At 49.7% G+C, this 20288-nt stretch overlaps 1 long non-coding RNA gene across 1 annotated transcript; it reads right to left on the bottom strand.

The window, feature by feature from the left end:
• Window positions 1-3242: 3242 nt before the first annotated feature.
• On the bottom strand, window positions 3243-20227 carry LOC139585522 (uncharacterized). The gene is made up of 3 exons (XR_011677104.1): window positions 19976-20227; window positions 14559-14722; window positions 3243-10935 (listed from the first exon to the last, which is right to left on the bottom strand). It is a non-coding gene; the product is annotated as an uncharacterized lncRNA (long non-coding RNA).
• Between the last annotated feature and the right edge of the window lie 61 nt (window positions 20228-20288).

The following is a 20288-nucleotide window of genomic DNA, read 5'->3' as shown; positions in this document are numbered from 1 at the left end:
GACTAAAAACAAGTTTCCAAAATTGGCCTTGCGAATAAGGCTGGATACTTTGGAGAAATAGAGCTATGAAAGGTGCATTGCAGTAAGACCCACAAGGGGTAAGTTTTGATGAGTGGCTTTAAGGCATCTACAGCATGGTGTGGCAAAAGCTGATAGGCCAAGAAACACTTATCGTGTATTGTAATTAGGAAATAGTTGCCTTCTGATTGTGATGGCATGAATTATAACATCTGTGTTGTCTCATGAGACTGAAAATGGAATAAAAGTTTTTAAAACACCTCTCGGTTGCTCCATCTCTGGGTCAGGAAAGGGTATAATCCAACAGCATCCCCAAAAAAAACCCCAAAACCAGGGGGAAAAGCAATGAAGAGACAGCACCTCCTCTTGGAGAGCATCACTAGGGTGTTTGCAGGATCAGGGCAGGTTTTCTTCCATCCCTTCCATCCCAGGTTTGCGACTGGAGAGGAGCTCTCCCAGGAAGCCTGCGGGGCTCCTGGCTCTCATCCCCTCCTCCCCACAGCTGCACATCCCATAAATCAGCAGGAGAGGGAAGTGCAAGCAGCCATCAGGGGGTTCCTGAGGCTGAAGGGCAAACCCTGCCCTGAGAGGCACCCTGACACCTCCTCTTCCTTCTGAGGGAGGGATGGAAGGGGCTGGGACCCAGGGATCCTGATCCTCTTCCCCCTGGCTGACATTTGGGTTTAGCAGCAATTCTGCTGCTATTCCATCTCCTCAAATCCCATTCCCTTCCCCTCCATCCCAGGGATTTAGAAGGCAGCAGGATGGTGGCACTCAAGGTGAAGATGATGAGGATAAACCATGGGGAGCTGAGGAATCCCAAATGCCACATCAGAGCATCCTATGGGATGAGGGAGAGGGGGAGCAGAGCTGAGAGCAGAGCTCTGAGGCCTTTAATTCCAAACTCTGCTTTGGTACCTGTGCCTTAAAATCTTCTGTTCTTCTAACAAGCTCTGTTAAATGAGGGGGAAATGAACTTTCTAAACTGCCTCTTTGAAAGCTGGGAACCAAAGAGGAAGAACCCAAACACAGTTATATTGAAAATCCTGGGATTTTAAACTAAGAGAGACCAGGAGAGTGCCCCAAGGGGAGGCTGATTCCTGGGGCTTCATGGCTCAGCTTGAGCATTCTGCAAATAAAAATAAAATAAATAAAATAATATGAAATAATGCTGAATAATATGAATAATGCTGAATTCCAAAGGGAATTCCCAAGAGCTTCACTGGAGCATTTGCACTCCAAGCGTCACCCAAGGGAGCAGCAGGACTGATAATCCCAGGATTTGCTCCACAACACCAGTTCTTTTCCCTCTCTCCTATCTTGCTTCCCTTCCCCTCCCACTCTGGCTTTCCTGGGACTGCCTCTCCCCTGGAGCAGCAGACAGGAGGAATGTGGCACACCAGGTTTGTTTGGATAAAGCAGGTAGGGGGGATTACTGTGAGCTTCCCAGAGTGGCACGGGGCTCTGCAAGGAAAACTTGGACACAGGAGAGGGAAAAACTCCAATCCCCCAAACAATTCAAAGTGCTGGTGCTCCAGGAGTGGGGATTAGGCAGGGTGCCAGTCCATAGCTATGTTTCCAAAAATAACTGAGTCAAAAATCCCTAAATATCAGGAATTTCAGTCCATGTCCTCCAACACCCAGTGAGGAGCCTGGAGTGATGGTGGGACTGGTGTCCCTGGCTCTGGTGGCCCTGGGAGCCATCCCCAGGGAGCATGGCCTGGATCACAGCCCAGGCTATCCATCCTTTACCCATTGCCCTTTTGCAAATATTTTCCTGCTGGTGAAGAGCAAACCAAGGGGGAGAGAAGGTTTGAAAGGCACTTGAGGTTAAGTTCAGAATCCCCTGACCCCACAGGCCAGGTCTTGAGCATGCCAACAGGGAAAACAGGTGGAGAGGGATGAATCCTCAGCCATGAAGGCTCCTTGTGCTGACAAATGCTGTTCCCCACTGAGAGCGGTTTTAGGTTGTTGTGCTACCTCACAAGGAGGGGCAGCTCCAATCTCTGCTCCCTGTGACAGGGACAGGACCCAGGGAATGGCTGGAGCTGTGGCAGGGGATGTTTAGGTTGGATTTAGAAAAAGGTTCTTTCCCCAGAGGGTGCTGGGCACAGCCCCAGGCTGCCAGAGCCCAAGGAACAATGGACAATGCTCCCAGGGATGCACAGGGTGGGATTGTTGAGGTGTTGGACTCCATGATCCTCATGGGTCCCTTCCAGCTCAGGAGATTCCATAATCCAAGATATCTCTCTCCACAGCATCACTGTTTGCTCTGCCAGCAGGGGATTTTATAGAGAACAAAGGTAAAGAAATCACACTGCAAAACTACTTTTTAAACCCAGCAGAAACAGGCACAGAGCTGGAAAAGCACTTCCCATGCCTTAACCCTCCCTGGGATTCCAGTGCCCAGAGAGTGGGAGATGCCAGAGGGGCAGAGCTGGGCACACAGGAGTGGAGGCTGCAGCTGTTCCTACAGATGTGCACAGCCTCAGCCAGGATGGAAAAACCTGGAGAGGTTTCCTTCCTGAGGATCACTGCTGTGCAGGTTTTCCTCCTCTGCCTGCACATCTGGCTGTGCTCTTAGGGAGCAGCATTTGTGAAAAATCCCAAGGATATTCAGTGGTGCAGCAGGCACAGCATTGGCAGCTGGGGCAAAACAAATCTGTGATGTGCCACATTTAAAATTTGCTCAGTCTTGGTAAAACCCAGGATATAAAGTGACTCCAGTTTGGTTTTTTTGGCTGGGAGGTGCAGAGTCACCTATGTGGAAGCACTTGGAAGGTTCAGTGCTTTCCCCTGAACAGCCCCAGGAGGAGAGCCCAGCCATCCAAGCCAGCCTTCAGCACAATTCCCACAGAAATCTTGTTCTTCCAGTGGCTGGGTTTTATTTCTCGAGGTGATAACCCATAATCTCATTAGCCTGGCTCCTTCAGTGATGCAGAATATCTGATTAGCAAAGGAGCCAGGGATTCAGGAAGCAAGACTGCACCCTCATTAAACACAGGCAGTGCTTTTCCCAGCCTTCTCCTGCTCCAACAAGACATCAGTATGTACAACGTGTGCTCTGCAACTGCTTTGGTCTAATCCTCCTTTTTCTTTGCCTTTCAGCTTCTAAACCAATCTGGGATAAGCCCTGCTGAGGAAAATGCCAGGCTGGCTTGTGCCAAGTGAGTTACAAGAGCCACAGCTTTTGGTTTTGTGTGGCAGCACTTCCAGAAGCAAGTCCTGTACTGAGCCAGGTCCAGGAGGAGAGCTCTGGGATGAGTTTCCATCACCAGAGACAAATTTTCATCACCAGAGACAAGACAGGTTGGAGAGAACCAACAAGAATCCAGGATAAATGAGCCGCTTCCCAGAACCATGATTTTTTTTTAATTAAGCATCAAAAAAAAAAAAAAGTTGACAGCCTTTCTCAGACATTTCACAGCTTTCAAAGCATCAATTCTTCAAGTCAAGTTGTCCAAAAGTCTCATTATCAATACCTTCTAGCTTCTGCTAAAAGAAAAAAAAAAAAAAAAGAAAAGAAAAGAAAAAAAAGGCAGTTAAAATTTACTTTGACATTAAAACAGACAAAAAACACTTCTAAGATTACACCTATTTTACCTTGGGGGGAAAACCCCAAACTCTATGTTTTGAAGCCACGTTTGAATTCAAATTATTCTCCTTTTCATGTGTAGAAAATACTGGTGATTGGCACCAGAGTGATGGAAACCAGACTTTCAAATGAGTCTTTTATAAGGCAAAGTGCAGACAAAGAAAAATTGACTTTTAGGAAATAGCATTTTTAACAGATAAAAACAACACCATAAAATAAGTGTCATGACATGCAACCAGCAAAGTGAGTTCTGAAGGATATAAAGTAGTGAGCCAGAGCTCAGAAGACATAAAAACAGAGCTGGCATTTATCTGGAAAATCAGGATAATTGTTACCAAGCACCTGTTTTGTCTCTGTAACTCTGGAGAGTGACCCAAGTTGAGGTCACTGCTGTGCTGTGGGAGTGCAGAGCAGAGTCAGCACAGAACAATTCCCTCAGCCCAGCTGCAGGCAGCAGGAACATGGGAATTCCCTCTCTCCTGACAAGCTCTGCTGGGATATCCAGCCTGGAGTGGAGCTGTGGATGATATCTACTGGGATATGGAATGGAGCTGTGGGTGATATCTGCTGGGATATCCAGCCTGGATTGAAGCTGTGGGTGATATCTGCTGGGATATCCAGCCTGGAGTGGAGCTGTGGATGATATCTACTGGGATATGGAGTGGAGCTGTGGGTGATATCTGTTGGGATATCCAGCCTGGAGTGGAGCTGTGGGTGATATCTGCTGGGATATCCAGCCTGGATTGAAGCTGTGGGTGATATCTGCTGGGATATCCAGCCTGGAGTGGAGCTGTGGGTGATATCTACTGGGATATCCAGCCTGGATTGAAGCTGTGGGTGATATCTGCTGGGATATCCAGCCTGGAGTGGAGCTGTGTGAGGAAGGGCAGCAGTGGGAAGGGAATCCAGCATCTGCCAGGTGCCCAGGGCTTGCCATCCCATCCTGGCTTGTTCACCCCAGGGAATGCCAGGAGCACTCCCAGAGCACTAAAATGCTCTGGTTTAGGGCTTTATTCAGTGTTTTCCTCCTCAGCAAGCTGTGCAGACTTTCTGTCTCTCTGCAGCCTCCAAAATCTGGCACGCTGGAAAGGAGTGCAAGGCGAGGCAGAGCTGTTCCCTAAGGTGGGGCTGCTGGGACCAAAGGAGATGCAAATCAGCCCCAGGGAATGCCAGGAAGTGCTGGCCAGGCCTTGGGGGCTGGCTCTGGGGGCCCCCAGCCCACAGTGAGCCCTGGGTTCAGGGAGGGGACTGCCAAGTGGGCACAGACCCAAGGGCTGCCCTGGCTCCCAGCTGCAGGAGCTGCTGCTGGCCCCAGCGAGGAGCCGAGTCCCTGTGGCTCCATCAGGGATTGTTCCTGCCAAAAGATGGTGGCAGGGAGGAAGGGAGCCTTTAGATGTCCTCAGATCCAACAGAGCAGACCAACAGCTCAGACAGGCTCTCAGGGAATTTAGAATCACTCAGTGGGTTGGGTTTGGAAGGGAGCTCAAAGCCCATCCAGTGCCACCCCTGCCATGGCAGGGACACCTTCCACTGTCCCAGGCTGCTCCAAGCCCTGCCCAACCTGGCCTTGGACACTGCCAGGGATCCAGGGGCAGCCAGAGGTTCTCTGGGCACCCTGTGCCAGGGCCTGCCCACCCTCCCCATATCCCATCCATCCCTGCCCTCTTGCAGTTTGAAGCCATTCCCTCTTGTCCTGGCACTCCAAATTTTTGTCAAAGTTTGCTGAGCAGCTTCTGGACAAGTTTTTACTGTGGGGAAGTGTGCTGGTGAAACAGCAGCCAAAGGCCTACAGACTGAATCCTGACTGAGCTGACAGCTCTTAATGAGAACAGAATTCTGCAGCTGTGGAAAATAACTTGTTTTCCCTGAGAAAGAACTCTAGGACTGTGGAAAATAACTTGTTTTCCCTTAGAAGGAACTCTAGGACTATGATAAATACTAGCCACCTGTATAAACTGTTTTTATGCTGTCAGATAGAAAAATGAAAACTATCTTCCACAAAAAACTGCATGTTTGAGTGACCAATCAATAAAGTAACAACTTGTTACTGACCAGTTGGGGATAGACAGGGGATGTTCTTTAAAAAACCTATAAAAAGGGACACACAAAATAAACCAGGATTGATCCTTTCTTTTTGCATCATAAAATGTGTCTTACATCCTTCTTTATCATGCACCACAGTGACAGGGAAGGAAAAGGAGAAGGGGAAAGGAGAAGGGGAAAGAAGAAGGGAAAAGGGAAAGGAAAGGAAAGGAAAGGAAAGGAAAGGAAAGGAAAGGAAAGGAAAGGAAAGGAAAGGAAAGGAAAGGAAAGGAAAGGAAAGGAAAGGAAAGGAAAGGAAAGGAAAGGAAAGGAAAGGAAAGGAAAGGAAAGGAAAGGAAAGGAAAGGAAAGGAAAATTACTGCAGGTGCAACATTCCAGGTCTGGTAAGAAGCAAAGATCTGTGACCACTTTTGTGTTTCACTCCATTTCTTCAGCTTTGGGCTGTGTGACACATCCAGCAGCAGAGATGGGAGCTCCTCCATTAGCCCTGCTTGGAAGTTGCTTGCCTTTCAGAAAGCCACAGAATAATCCAAAGCAGCTATTGGCACCAGATGGCATTTGGGCTAGAGGGACAGACTACCCAGGGATGGGGGAGCTGCACATGATATAAAACACATTCCCAGGTTTCAGGTATCATCTGCTGGCTTTTGAGAGTCGAGTCTCCACCCAGCAGGATCCCAGCACAATTCCAGAGGCTCTGCATCCCCAGCTGACACAAGCCAGAGCTCTGCTCAGCTCAGTGGCATTGCAGCCACTCTCTTCACTCTCTTCATTGCAACTTCTCTTCAACAGGATCTGCCCCCCTCCCAAATTTCCAGCTCGGCATCCTGTGATCCTGACAGCACTCTGCTTACTCCAAGGCAATCCAAGTCTTGGCAGGACTCTGTTTAAGCACAAACATTCCCAATGTTGTGATTTTCCATCTCTAATTACCAGGAGAGTAAATTCTGCTGGGGATGAGGGTGATTGCTGCCTCCAGACTTGCTGAGGTGCTCACAGAGAGGGGGAGAGTGAAGGCCAGGGGAAGGAGAGGAGGAAGGAGGCTCTGCAGACACAGAATCATGGAATTATTTAGGCTGGGAAAGACCTTTAAGATCACCAAGTCCAGCCATCAACCCAGCACTGCCACCACATTCTAAAGTGCCACATCCACACGTTTTTTGAGAACTTTCAGGGATGGTGACTCCACCATTTCCCTGGACCACCCTTTCCATGAGGAATTTCCCCTAATGCGCCCCAATACACAGGCAGCACCCTTTCCCTCAGGGATCCAGCTTGCCCAGGGGTCCATGAGACCTTCAGAAGTGGTCCTGATGCTTCTGTTTCAGCAGCCCAGTGGGAAAATTCACACGGGAATTGTTCCTCATCCTCCTGTCCTCCACTTCCAACAAGTGCACGTGAAGGCACATGGCCTTGAGTATCCTTCCCATTCTCCCACCCTGGATGCTGCAGGACTTCCTCCAAGGATGAGTTTAAACCTCCAGCCTAAGCTCTGAGGCAAATCTTGGCTATTTACCAATTTGTTTTGTTTTTTAATCTCCTTTGCTGCTAGCTCTGTGTACTGGGGTGTGAGTTAGAGCCAGCAGCACTCATGAGCTCACAGGATCAGGAGAGAGCAGGGGAATTTGGGATACAGAAGCTCTCCTCAGGCAGAGGGGAGGTTTGCTGAGGAAGGGGTTTGCAGTGAGGGACAGTTTGGATTCCAGCAGACCAACACACCCAGCCTTTCTCATCCCACAGATTTTTTGTTCTCCACGTTTTCCACAGACAATTCCTGCCAGGGTTTTTCAGAGGTTTAATCTGTCTCTTGAGGGAGCAGATTCAGCAGAGTGATAATCTTGGCTGATTAATTTGGGTTGATTAATTTTAACAGTCTGCTTAACAACACACACCGTGTGGCCACGGCCAGAGGAGTTTCATGGCCTTCACCGAGATTTAAAGTAGGTGTGAAACGCTTTAGAAATGGGTCATTGCTGCAGGAGAGGTGAAAGCTTCACTGCCCTAATGAGGGAATGGACCAGCCAGGGGTTCCAGAGGGATTCTTGCCCTTCTCTGAAAGGTCACTCAGCGTCACCAGGTCCCTAGGTTTCCTTTAGAAAGTTGCAGAAGAAAGGACAAGGTGATCCAAGAGGTTCTGGATCTGCTTTCTGGACTTCTCCCTGGGTTTCCTTTAGAAAGTTGCAGAGGAAAGGACAAGGTGATCCAAGAGGTTCTGGATCTGCTCTCTGGACTTCTGCACCACCTTAAGGAGAAGAAATTTATGTCCTCCTCCAAGGCTTAGTGCACAACCCCTGTGAGGTGTTCATCTAAAGGAGTCACCAGACTCGAGAAAAAGAGAGAGAGCTCTTAATCAGAGAATTCCAGACTGGTTTGGGTTGGGAGGGACCTTAAAGTCCATCCCATTCCACCCCTGCCATGGGCAGGGACACCTTCCCCTATCCCAAGTTGCTCCAAGCCCCGTCCAACCTGGCCTTGGACACTTCCAGGGATGGGCAATCCACACCGCTTGTGATGTTTTAATGTTTTTGAGAAAAACAACCCCCCTGGAATGTCTTCCCTCACATTACAGGACACGACAAGGGTGTTCCTGGAACACATTTTGTGATTTGGAGTTGCAAGCGGCCAAGGAAAAAGTTTTGAGATGAGATAGCAACAAAATCGTTTTGCATTCCTAAATCAATGCGTGTGCAGGTTTTAAATTACATTTTTTCAAGTGATCTTTACTCCAATAGTACAGTGGGTTATTTAGGAGTAACTGAGGGTCCAAGACGAGAGCTGGCCCACGTGTTGAGTCTTCAAGCCACAGTAATGGCAATATTTTTGGAAAACATTGTCATATTTAGTCCAGCTAAAAAGGAAAGAATTCCAGAACTGAACTCACATGTTGTAGGAATTTATTTTTGAGACAATACTGATTTTTTCCACATTGAGCAACCTGGTCTAGTGGAAGGTGTCCCTGCCCTTGGCAAGGGGTGGAATGAGATGGTTTTTAGGGTGCCTTCCAACCCAAACCACTCTGGGATTTACTGGAGCATTTCCAGTACTTTTTACTGCACTATTTAGACCTGAACACCAAACAGAGCTGGACTTGAAATCCCTGGTGCTCACCCACCTACAGTCATCCAAGTTTTATACATAATTAAAAAAAAAAAATTATACATAAAAACAGCATTGCTCCAGAGGCACGAGCCAGGTCAGCCCCTCTCCACTGAGGGATTTGTTCCAGTCCAGCCTGCCCATTGTGCTTCTGGGCACTTATTTTCCATAATTTTTCCACAGAAAACACAGGCAGAGAGCAGGCACGTGTGTCAGGAGAGGAGAACAGGACGAAGGGATGGAGGAAGCCCATCTCCAAGAAATCCCTGATTAAAATTGCTCCCAAGTTCCTGTTTCCTCCACAAACAAAACAGGCTGTGAAAGTCCAGGCTGGGGTGGATAAAATATCAGCCACGTGCCTGACTTACAGCACTGGGACTGAGGTTTGGGCACCATGTCAAGACTTTCCCCTAGGAGCCTATCCAAACCCTCATTGCTTCTGATGTGGAATAATTTGGAAGTGTTTTTAGGCTGCCGGCTGGGATAACACAAGGGCTATTGTAAACACACACGCAGCTGATCAGCACCAAACCCACACAAATATGGGCTGCACACACAGAAATAACCTGCAAGAAAAAAAAATACAGAGTTAATCAAAAGGCTCGATTAAAGGAAAAGATGAAATCGCTGAGCGGGTCTTGAAAAAAAAACAAATATTGTTTTATGGCAAGAGTTATGTTTCACCTAATTTTAATAAATGAAACTTATTTAAATGCAGACCACTAGATTTAAAGAGCTCCAGCCAGAGCCAGCTGTCATCCAAGTGTGGGCACTGAAGCAAGACCATAATTTCCGTGGATGCTGTTTCAAAAACACTGCTGCCAGCCAAAAAAAAGTTGGGAAATTTGAGAGAGCGTGACCAGGGCAGGGAGAATAACCTGCTGCAGATCCAGTACCCAGCCTGGAGCTCCATCCCTGATGCTTCCCCATCTCTGGTTTGAGTGGGAAATGAGAGGATTGCTCATTTGGAGTCAGAGTTCTCTGGGATAATTTGGGGTTCTCCTCTATGGTCACCAGGAAGAAATTCCTTTCACCTGTGAGAATTTTCCCAGCTTTCTGGGAAACTGGGGTTTCAGTGTGGAGTGGTGTTTTGCACCTGCCAGTGGTGTTTTGGAGCTTCCAGGGCAGGCTGATGGGAGCCTGAAAATGGGTGTCTTCAAGGGAAGTCACAGCCAGATGTTGGCATCATTCACACTACAGGATGAAGAGGCTTTTTTCCAGGATTTCCAGGTGGCTCTGCTCTGCCTCGTGGCATCACATCCTTTATAATTTCCTCCAAGTTTTTTGGCAAGTAGATGAAACAACTCATGCCAATGGTGAGCAAAGAAGTCAGAGGCACCTGCAGCAAGTCCCCTTCCTGCTGGGATGCTGAGCATTTTTCCAGCTCCCCTGAGAGGTGAGATGGGACCGAGGACACAACCTCCTCCATGGCATCTGCTTTTCCTGTAGGGAATGGAGTCTCTCCCTGTCTGACCCCAAAAGGACTCGAGATCTCCAGGCCTTTCTGTCCATCCTGCCAAGCCCAGGATTTAGAGGAAGCAACAGCAAACCAGTCTGTCAGGGTTATGGATGTGGAGTTTTTACATCTTGGCACTGGATGGATCTTGAGCAGAACCATTCCATGTGTATGAGCCTTGCTCCCAAAACGAGACAGCAGAGAGTTTTCCCGGCAGCAATAAATCCATCTGGATAATAACAGAGTGGTACATGATGCTTTTGTGACTGCACCATCTGCAAACAATATTTCCCTGAGTAGGAAGTAGCTGGAAAATGAAGTAACATTCCATGTGGAGAGGCTCAGGTTCTCCGCTCTTCCAGCACTGGCGCTGCTTGGACCAGGCTCATGCTCAAAGCAATGCTTAAAATAAATAAAAGGAATTGTCCAGGCCTTACGTGGGCCTTTGGTATCTCCTGCAACCACTAGCAGGCCAGAAGGACTGATTAGAGCCCTCTGGATGTGATCCCTGCTCCAGGCCAGGCTGATTTTCAGGAAATAGCAGCACGTTGACACCATCTCCTCAGGGCAGACTCCATCCCAAGCCTGTTGAAGTCTAATCACAGATTTCCTCTGCTGCAGCAGCCTCTGGGCACAGCAATGTCATCAACTCCTGGCCCATTCACAGGGGCATTCCCCAAAGGAGAAGACTGGTGCCAAGATTACTCCAGTCAAAATCCATCAGCAGCTATTGTAGGAAGGAAAACAAAGCTCAGCACATCCAAGGCAAAGTGTGGAAAAGGGTGTAAAACAATTAAAGCACCTAATAAAGCATGGAGGGAAGTGGAGAATAGGAATTTTATGTGAGTTCATCGTGTACAAGGCTTAATTTAATCAAGATAGGAACCAAAGTCTGACCCTCCACGGGAAAGTCCTCACATCTTTGTCCTTGGCCTTGTCTGAAGGGCTTTGCTGAAGCCTTGGAGACTGTGGGCTGAGACAAAAGAGAGTCTGAATCACCCTTTGCTTGGTGACCTGTCCTGATAACCCTGTCAGTCGATTTCAAGCACTACTTTTATCCAGAATAAATGCATAGGTTTTGCATGAAACAATCAGGATCTTGCCTTTAGTTCCCCCAGATTCTCTGTTACGCAGGAAACCCTCTAACCTGGACTGGGGACAGGTTGAAATTTAAACTTTAAACTTCAAATTTAAACCTTTAAACCTAAGATCCTGTCCTAACTCAAGGTGCAGTAGGTTGCCCAGAGGAGCTAGGGCTGCCCCTGGATCCCTGGGAGTGTCCCAGGCCAGGTTGGAGCACCCTGGGACCGTGGGAGGTGTCCCTGCCCATGGCAGGGGTGGCACTGGATGGGCTTTGAGGTCCCTTCCAACCCACCAGTGACAAGGAGCACACAGGCTGGAACTGGGATCATTTCAGGAAGCAATGATCTCCCCAGGGCCTATGCACAGAAACATTAAGGAGACTCTCTGCAGGCTCCAGTGACTTTTTTTTTTTTTTCCATGTGAGGAACATTAGGAATGCATGGGCTGCAAAGCCACTATCATCATCCACAGGAAGATAAGGAGCATTGATTCAGCTCAAAGCTCAGGGAAGTGGGGAATTGGACAAGCAACCTTCACCAAGCCAGGGTTTGGAGGCACTGGGAGCAGGGATGAGGCTTCATGCACATCTTTGGAAGGGGGGGGTGATCAGAAGGAGAGCCCAAGAATATTCTCAAAGCAGCAATAAATGAAGACACACATTTTCCTGGGATGCCCTGTAACTTGATGGCATCCAAAGTGCTGAGAAAAGCAAGGTCCTGCCAAGATGGCATCACTGGGAAGTTTAGACTGGAGATTAGGAGAAACATCTTGAAAGGGTTGTCCAGCCCTGGCACAGGTGCCCAGGGCAGTGGTGGAGCTGCAATCCCTGGAGAGATTTAAAATCCACATGGATGTGGCACCTGGGGACATGGGCTGGTGGTGGCCTTGGCAGTGCTGGGGGAATGGTTGGACTCCATGATCTCAGAGGGCTTTTCCAACCTTAATGATTCCCTGATTCCATGAAATTGCAGCAAGAGAGCAACCACTTCACCGACAGCCAGGAGTCAGCGCAGAGGAGGAACTGGGAGAAGTTTTTATGACCACGAGGTGTAAAAACACATTTCTGATTTCCTTCAGAGCTCTCTGGTCATCACACAGAGCAGCATGGTTGTGACACAGAGCAGCAGAGAGGACAGCTGGATTCCTACTGTTCCCATCAGCCATCCAGCTGGAAAATCACAGACAGGAGGCAGGAATGGATGGGGCTGCACTCTCATTTTCCTGTGATGACCACTTTGCATGGTCCCAGCTCCATTTCCCCCCAGTTCCATTTGTGCTGGTGAGGGCACAAAAAACACTGACCCTGCTTCCATGAAGCCAAGCTCTGGCTGAGGCCAATCCCAGCTGGAACCAGCAATCCCATAACACCAGATGTGTGTCCAAGGAAAAGAAAAGCAGCACTCCTGCTCCTCACCCTTCCAAAAAAACCTAGTGGGACCTTGGGAATGTCACCTAAGGGGAATGTGGCAAAGGCAGGTTAGGTGTGTGCCAAAAGGGATTTGAAAAAGATGTTTGGGTTTTTTTTTTTTGTTGTTGTGGTGTTTTGTTTCTTTTAAGGACTTTTTTTTTTTTTCAAAAATCAACATTCTTTCAACACGCTTTCCTCTAGAAAATTCAACCTGCAAAAATCATTGCATATCAACATTGGGAAATGCCTGGTCAGGTCTAATTAACATTATAATTCCAAGGCAAAAGGGCTTGGCTCCACAGACCTCAGCACATGTTCTTTCACATTGGACACCACTCCCTCTGAAACACTCAGAAATTCCCTCTGCCCTTTTCCAGCGTCTCCCATCATAATTTGGATCATGAGGCTTGAGGCCAGCTGTGGATTACAAGTCCTGACCCTACTGCCAGGTCTTTGCACAGCATGAAAGGGAGGCAGCTCCACCAATAGGAATTCAGTGAAAAAACTTTTGCTGGGGGAGAAAAATTGGAAAAAGGGAAAAGTGGCTTGCTGCAGGGTGGAAAACTCAAATGTTCAAGCTGCCATTGTGTATTTTTCACCGCAAAGTGAAACACATCTCCCAGGAAGCAAGAAATTGCTTCCTGTGAGGGTGGGCAGGCCCTGGCACAGGGTGCCCAGAGAACTTCTGGCTGCCCCTGGATTCCTGGAAATGCCCAAGGCCAGGCTGGACAGGGCTGGGAGCAGCCTGGGACAGTGGAAGGTGTCCCTGCCATGGCAGGGGTGGAGCTGAATGGGCTTTAAGGCCCTTCTTGATGCTAAAACCCCCCAATCTGAGTCCAGGCTGCTCAGAAACACCCACCTGAAGGCTTTACCCACACTGTGATGACAGCCCTGGCAGCCCTCCAGGGTCATTAGCAGTTAATAATAATAACCCCAGCAGTTCTGGGCTCAGTATCACAGGGTCTGAGGGCTTTTCAAGAGTTCAGAAGTACTTAAGAGCTTGGTTTGCTTTAGCTCTGGAGAGTCCAAGCTGGAAACCTGTGTGATCCCAGACACTCCTTGTAGGGAGAGAGGGATGGTGCTGGGTGATGGAGAGGCAGAACCCGAGGGAACTTTAATGGCTCCAAGATCGAGCAGGTTGAGTAAATGTGGGAGGTAAGCAGGGAGGCCTGGACAGTCTCCAGTTTTGGACTTTGGATCCTCATTTTGTGAGGTGCCTCCAGGGAGGATCTGTGCTGAACCACTGCATCTTGCAGGGAGTTCACTGGAGCCTCTCCTTTCATGGGATCATAGAAGGGTTAAGGTTGGAAAAAAATCCTCTGGGATCATGGAATCCCACCCTTAACCCAGCACTACCAAGGCCACCACCAACCCATGTCCCCAAGTGCCACATCCTCACAGATTTTAAATCCCTCCAGGCATGGGGACACCCCAACTTTTCTGAGCAGCCTGTGCCAGGGCTGGTCAACCCTTTCAGTGAGGAAATTTATCCCAAAATCCACCCTGCCCCTGCCCTGGCCCAGCCTGAGGCCGTTCCCTCTGCTCCTGTCCCTGTTCCCTGGAGCACAGCCCGACCCCCCTGCTGTCCCCTCCTGGAAGAGCCACAAGGGCCCCCTGAGCCTCCTCTGCTCCAGGCTGAGCCCTTCCCAGCTCCCTCAGCCCCTCCTGGGGCTCCATTCCCTGCCCTGGCCATTCTCCAGTGTCCCCTCAGTGTCCGTCTGGCTGTGAGTGCCCAGAACTGGCCCCAGCCCTGGATGGAGGGGCCTCAGCAGGGCCAGCCCTGGGGACATTTGCCTTCTTGGGCACCTGGGATCACCCCTTTGGTGGTGGTTTCACCTGAAGCTCAGCTCAGTGGGTACCTGTCAGTGTCCCAGCTCCAGAGGGGTGTCGTCAGCTGTGCCTGGATGGAATGTGAGGGTTCTCTGTGCTCCCCTTCCCCTTTCTGGCAGAGCCAGAGCTGAGCACCAGCACCACTCACAACGCTCTTCCCCATCCCAGTTATGGTCCCAGAGCTCCTGCACATCTGGAAAAGCACAAAACACCCCGTGAAACAACTGCCCTGAAGTCAGATGCCTTCAACCTGAGTCACTGAGAGGAAAAAGGCAAAGGGCGTTAATCCAAGGAGTTTTGCAATGAGGAAAACAAACCCAAACCAAAAAAAAAAAAATAAAAAAAAAAAATCACACCCATCAGGGAAGCTGCCTGCCTCAAGGAACTACCCACAACAGCTCAGCTGTCTCTCAGCACCCCTGCAAGTGCAGAGCCAAGACATCCGAGCACGCTTGGACCTCCTGGAAGGAACTCCAGGGCTTGATGGTGAGTTGAAGTCAAGTCCGAACACACTTTCTGTCACCTCCACACCTCCAAGGCAGCTCACAGGGCTCTCCTGCTGGCTTCTCACTGGGATATGTGAGTCTGGGGAGTGGAATGGCAGTGCAGCCCTCCCAAAGGTGGCCATCAGCCCACATCGAGGGGGACAAGTCCAGCTGCTATCACTCAGACAGTGTTCCTCCCAACTGTCCCCCCAAATCCTTCAAAAGGATGAACTGAAATAGCTTTTCATTTTTTTTTTCATTTTTATTTCATTCCAGCCAACCAACAAGCACTTCAGCTGTCTACTTTGCCTTTTTGAATCCCCATTTTTTTTGGCACAGCTGCGTGGTCCTCAAGCAGGTATCCTACAGATACCCAACTGCTGTGCTCTGCAGCCCAGCCACCTTTGAATCCTCAATGTTAAAAAGATTTGTCAGGCACTATCTGCTTTTGCTGGATATTGCCCTCAGCCCAGTGGGACTCCTCTTTTCCCTTTGAATCTGGCAGCACAAGTCCTGCTGCCTGTAGATTTATATGGAGGTACATCAAGTTCTCCTTCCAGTAAATAGGACTGGATAATCAATTCCGAATGAAGGTTTGGGAAAAAACCCTTCACAGACAGTCCCTCTCAGGGAAGAGTTTTTAAACTGCTTCCAAGTTGCTAATAAAAAAAAATCGTTTTTAAAAGCAAATAATGATGTGCTAACAGCGCTTCCAATTTTTGGTGTCTTCCCAAAGCCACAGCTCACGAGGGTTAACATGCAAACCCAAGGAACTGTGGGAGCTCCTGGGCCTCTTGTTTGCAAAAAAAGAACATTTCAGCAGCCCCAGAAACAGGTCAAACAAACATTGCTCAAGAACCACACAGGTGATTGCTGAGCTCGCCTTGGAATGACAGGAATCTGCTGGAAGAGGTCTCTGCTGCCTATTCCAGGACTATTTCCTCCAATTCTTTTTAAGTCAGTGCTTCCAAGAGTTAAAACTCCACTGGTTTTAGCCAAGCTCTCATTTTATTTCAGGCATGAAGGGAGCAATATTTATCATTCAAAGGAGCCAGTTCTGCTTCATCCCTGCTCCTATTTCTGTCTTCTGCCTCTAGACAGGAGCATCCCTTCCCTGTGCTAATTAACAGAGGGGATAAAGGCACACCTTGGGGTTGAGGGCTTTATAGAAAATTTAATTACAGATCCTGACTTTGTAATTACCAGGAAAGACTCTCCCATTATCTGCCACGGGATCCCTGAGGCTTCACCTGGCTGGAAAGAAGCAGGAGATGGCTGGAAAGGCTGGGGTGGAAGCTGATCTCTAGACAAAGTGTAAGGCACAAGGGGCCACCAAAAAGCAGAAGGGCCACCAAAAACCTCAGTAATGATGGCAGCAGGGGGGACATCAGCAGGTCAGAAGGAGAGAGAAGCCCTGAGAGGTCACAGACACCAAAATGGGCTTGGCAGGACTGAAGGGAATGGAGGCTAAGGCCATAAGGAGATAACAAACCTGTAGCATTGCCAACACGAGCTCAGCTGGGCAGCTTTAAGTCCATCAACAGGCTGAGACTAATCAGAAGGAGATGCAAGACCAGAGCAAAAGGAAAATTCTCCTTAGAGAAGCTGAAAATGTTCCTGTGCAACCTGTGCTGCACGTTCTCAGCTCGGCCCTTGGAGCGGGGAGCACAGAGTGGCTGAAGATGATCAAGACCACTTGTGTAGCTCCATCTCCGACCTGTGAGCACTTACATACTCACTCTGGTATGTGCTGAGCTGGTGCCTCACGTTCCCCATTCCATAAATCCTCTCCCCTTGCAGGCTCAAGTGATGGAAAACGCTCTCTGAGCAGACAATGAACTCGCTGAGGTCAGAGGGGGACTGCAGATGGAGAGGTGCAGCACGAAACTGCAGCCTTGCAGGGGATACAAAGGACTCCTAAGTCCTAAACCCAAATTTTTCTAGAAGCTCTGCACAGAACACCCCAGTGGCACGGTGCACCATGACTGAATTCCCTGGGCTTTACCAGCACAGCTCCCAGTTTAAAGAGGAACCATTCATTAATGATGCACTGGGCCATTGTAGGAGTCTGAGTATTTCTCAATGCATTCAAGGCTTTGCCAGCCAGCTCCATAAATCAACTTGCTGGAAAAATTGCCTTAAAAAAAGCAATTGAATGTCGTGTCAGCAACACAACCATGCAAACTAGAATTCCTCACCTTGTGTACTCCCAGGGCAGTTTATAACCTGTATTACAGAGGTGCTGCTCTGCTCCTTGAAAATTGTCTTTAAAAATACCCAGTGAGGGAGAAAAAAAAAAAATTCCTGAGTGACTGTCACGGGGAAACAAAGCAAGAAAAGGGGAGGAAATGGCGATTTGTGGGCCACTGTTGGTGGGCACTTGAATGGGAGCCCCGTGCTTGACACTGCCATGACTCTGAACAAAACCAGAGCCAAGAGCTATTTGTCAAGGGGCACCCAGGCACACAAGTGGTGAGAACCTGGCCCTGCTGTAAAAACGTGTCAGGCACTTTTCTGTGGGGCCTGATGGAGCCCCTGATGGATCGCTGCGCCGCCGGGAGGGGCCGCATTGTGAGCGGCCAGAATGAGACATCTGCTCCCTTCTCCCTCTCCTGAAAGGACATCCTGCCTCAGCCAAGACCAAATGAGCAGCTCCTCATACACAGAGATGGCTCTGGCCTCCCTCACAGCATCCCTGAGGGCTCAGCTCGGGATTCAGGAGCTGGGATGTGCAGCCGGCATCCGCCATGGCCTCTGCTCCTCTCTGTCTATTCCACCCCCTTCTGAGGTGTCCCTGCTCAGGACACCGTGTCCAGGCTCACCCAGCACAAGCTCTTTTCCTTAAATCTGCTGTGTGGGCATGGGAATGCTGCAGGCAGCATCATGGAATGGTTTGGGTTGTTGGAAGGGACCTTGAAGGTCATCCAGTGCCACCCTCTGTCGCCACGTTTCTCTTCACAGAGAAGAGCAAGGCACAGTTCCTCCCGAGGATATTTCTGGGTTTCACATTCTCTGAACCTCAGAGAAGGAAAAAACAGTTCTTATCTTATTTGCTGCAGCTGTGTTGTACCAAAATAAAGTATAATATGGAGATTGTTTACCCAGAGTGATGGTGTTTTGTTTCCTTGGCCTGTCAGGGCCTATCAGGACTGTCAGCTGACAGTCACAAAATTCTATGCAGTTATGTACAGAGTTGAGTGCTTAACAAATTCAGTTTAAATGTAATGTAATGTAGTGTAATATAACATAAAATAATATAATGACGTCATTAATTAACCTTCTAATAAGATGAAGTCAAATAGATCATTCTCTCCCCCTCATCGGGGGCAGAAATATCCCCGATAACCCCCTGCCATGGCAGGCACACCTTCCACCAGCCCAGGTAGCTCCAAGCCCCATCCAGGCTGGCCTTGGACACACTTCCACAGTTTCTCTGGTAACCAGTGCCTCATTTTTCCCAAATTTTCCCTCATTTTTCCCAGCAACCCATCTAATCCTGTCCTCTGCCAATTTGAATCTGCTGCCCCTTGCCCTGAACATCCACTTGCCAAAAGGAACCCCCCTATCCTCTCCTCAGCCAGAGAAGGAAGGATTTGCAGCAGGATGTGAGGATTTTCAGGATTTTCTGGAGCTGCCAGTGCAAGCAGGCTCCCCATTCCCAGGTAAGCCAGCAGCTCCTGGGGATCCATCCCCTTCCCTTCCCACCCAAGGCTCACAGGCACAGCCTCAGGGAAGCAGGAATAATTTATAAGGCCTGATTTGTGGAAAAAGCAGAAAGTTTCTATAGAGGGTTTCAGTTCTGAGCACATTTTACCCCCAAGAAAATGGAAAATACCAGGATTTAACACACTGGACGAGCCTTCAGCAGCCCTCTCCTGGCACCCAACACCCTGCAAGTGTAGGATGGACTGAGGAGCTGAGGGAGGGGGAGCTGGGAGCTGCCTGGGAAGGGACTGGAGGCATAAAGAAAATAGGGGAAATAGAAGCAAAGAAAAGAACAGCAAAACGGAAGGAGCAGAAAGAAGGACGTCTGTGTGCTTCAAACGTCTCCAAACAGAGGCCCCACTTTGCAAATGCTGCTTCACCGGGGGAAGGAGGGGGGGAGGGAGGGGGAAGGCTGGTTTCCATTTCATTTTCACTTTGAAAACGCCATTTTCCCGCACATCCACTGAAGTGCAAATTTCCTCGGAAGCCGTCTGAAGAGCCAAAGCTGAACTTTTCTAAACCACATCTGCTGGGCTTTACAAAGCCGTGACTGAGGGAGCCCCCGGCAGCCGTGAGCAGCATTCCCAGAGCAGCTCCTGGAATGTCCCCAGCGCCCAGCGGGGTGACAGAGCAGCCGAGGGTGACACACACACAGGTTTGTCCAGCCCCAGAGCTGGGAACAGAGATAAGGAGAGGCTGCTGGGTGGGGAGGGGGTGATAAAAATGGGGTGACAATCAACACCTCCCCAGCTGCTGGGGGAGAGAGATCTGCCCATCCTTCTGTGAGGAGCTGAGCAGTGCAGGACGTGGGGATAACACTGAGGGAGAAGGCTGAGAATGAGGATGGGGGGTGTTCATGTGGAAGTTGTTCCCTGGACACCTCCAGGGATGGAGACTCCAAATCTTCCTGGGCAGTCCCTTCAATCCCTGAGCACCCTTTCCATGGGGAAATTCCTGCTGTGCCCACCCTGAGCCTGCCCTGGCCCAGCCTGAGGCCGTTCCCTCTGCTCCTGTCCCTGTTCCCTGCAGCACAGCCCGACCCCCCGGCTGTCCCCTCCTGGCAGGAGCTGTGCAGAGCCACAAGGGCCCCCTGAGCCTCCTTTGCTCCAGCAATCCCACCTGGAGAGCCCCACAGCCTCCATCTACTCCACATGAAGTAGTGGAGTGGGTGGGAAAACCGCATTTGGAGCAGAGTTTGGAGCAGAGCTTGTATTCACATGCTTAGGGACATGCCAAGGAAAAGCCTGGGCACTTACCTGCCATCACCCAGGGCTGTGTCCTTGCAGCTTCCCCAGATCCCAGGCAGATGGTTTGTACAAACAGCTCGGGGGGAGAGGGCTGGAATTCTCTCCAAATTCCCAGGAGGACACAGCAGCCTCCCCCCTCCCAGCACTGCCTGTCCCCAGCCCCTTTGCTGCAGCTGGAGGGGCTGGCAGGGAAGGGACAGACACGGGGACAGTGCCCAGGCTGGCAGCTGCAGCGCTGGCAGGGGTGCCCAGGGAAGCAGCTGTCCCTTCCCAGGGGCTGGGTGGCAGTGCTGGCACCCAGGGCTGACAGGGGCTCAGGGGG

The sequence above is a fragment of the Agelaius tricolor genome, unplaced genomic scaffold (genome assembly GCF_023055355.1).
Source record: "Agelaius tricolor isolate 1412-34295 unplaced genomic scaffold, bAgeTri1.0.p SCAF_83, whole genome shotgun sequence".
NCBI classification, from domain to species: Eukaryota; Metazoa; Chordata; class Aves; order Passeriformes; family Icteridae; genus Agelaius; species Agelaius tricolor.
Note: the sequence above shows the minus strand (reverse complement) of the source record. Positions and strands in the feature narration are given on the sequence as shown.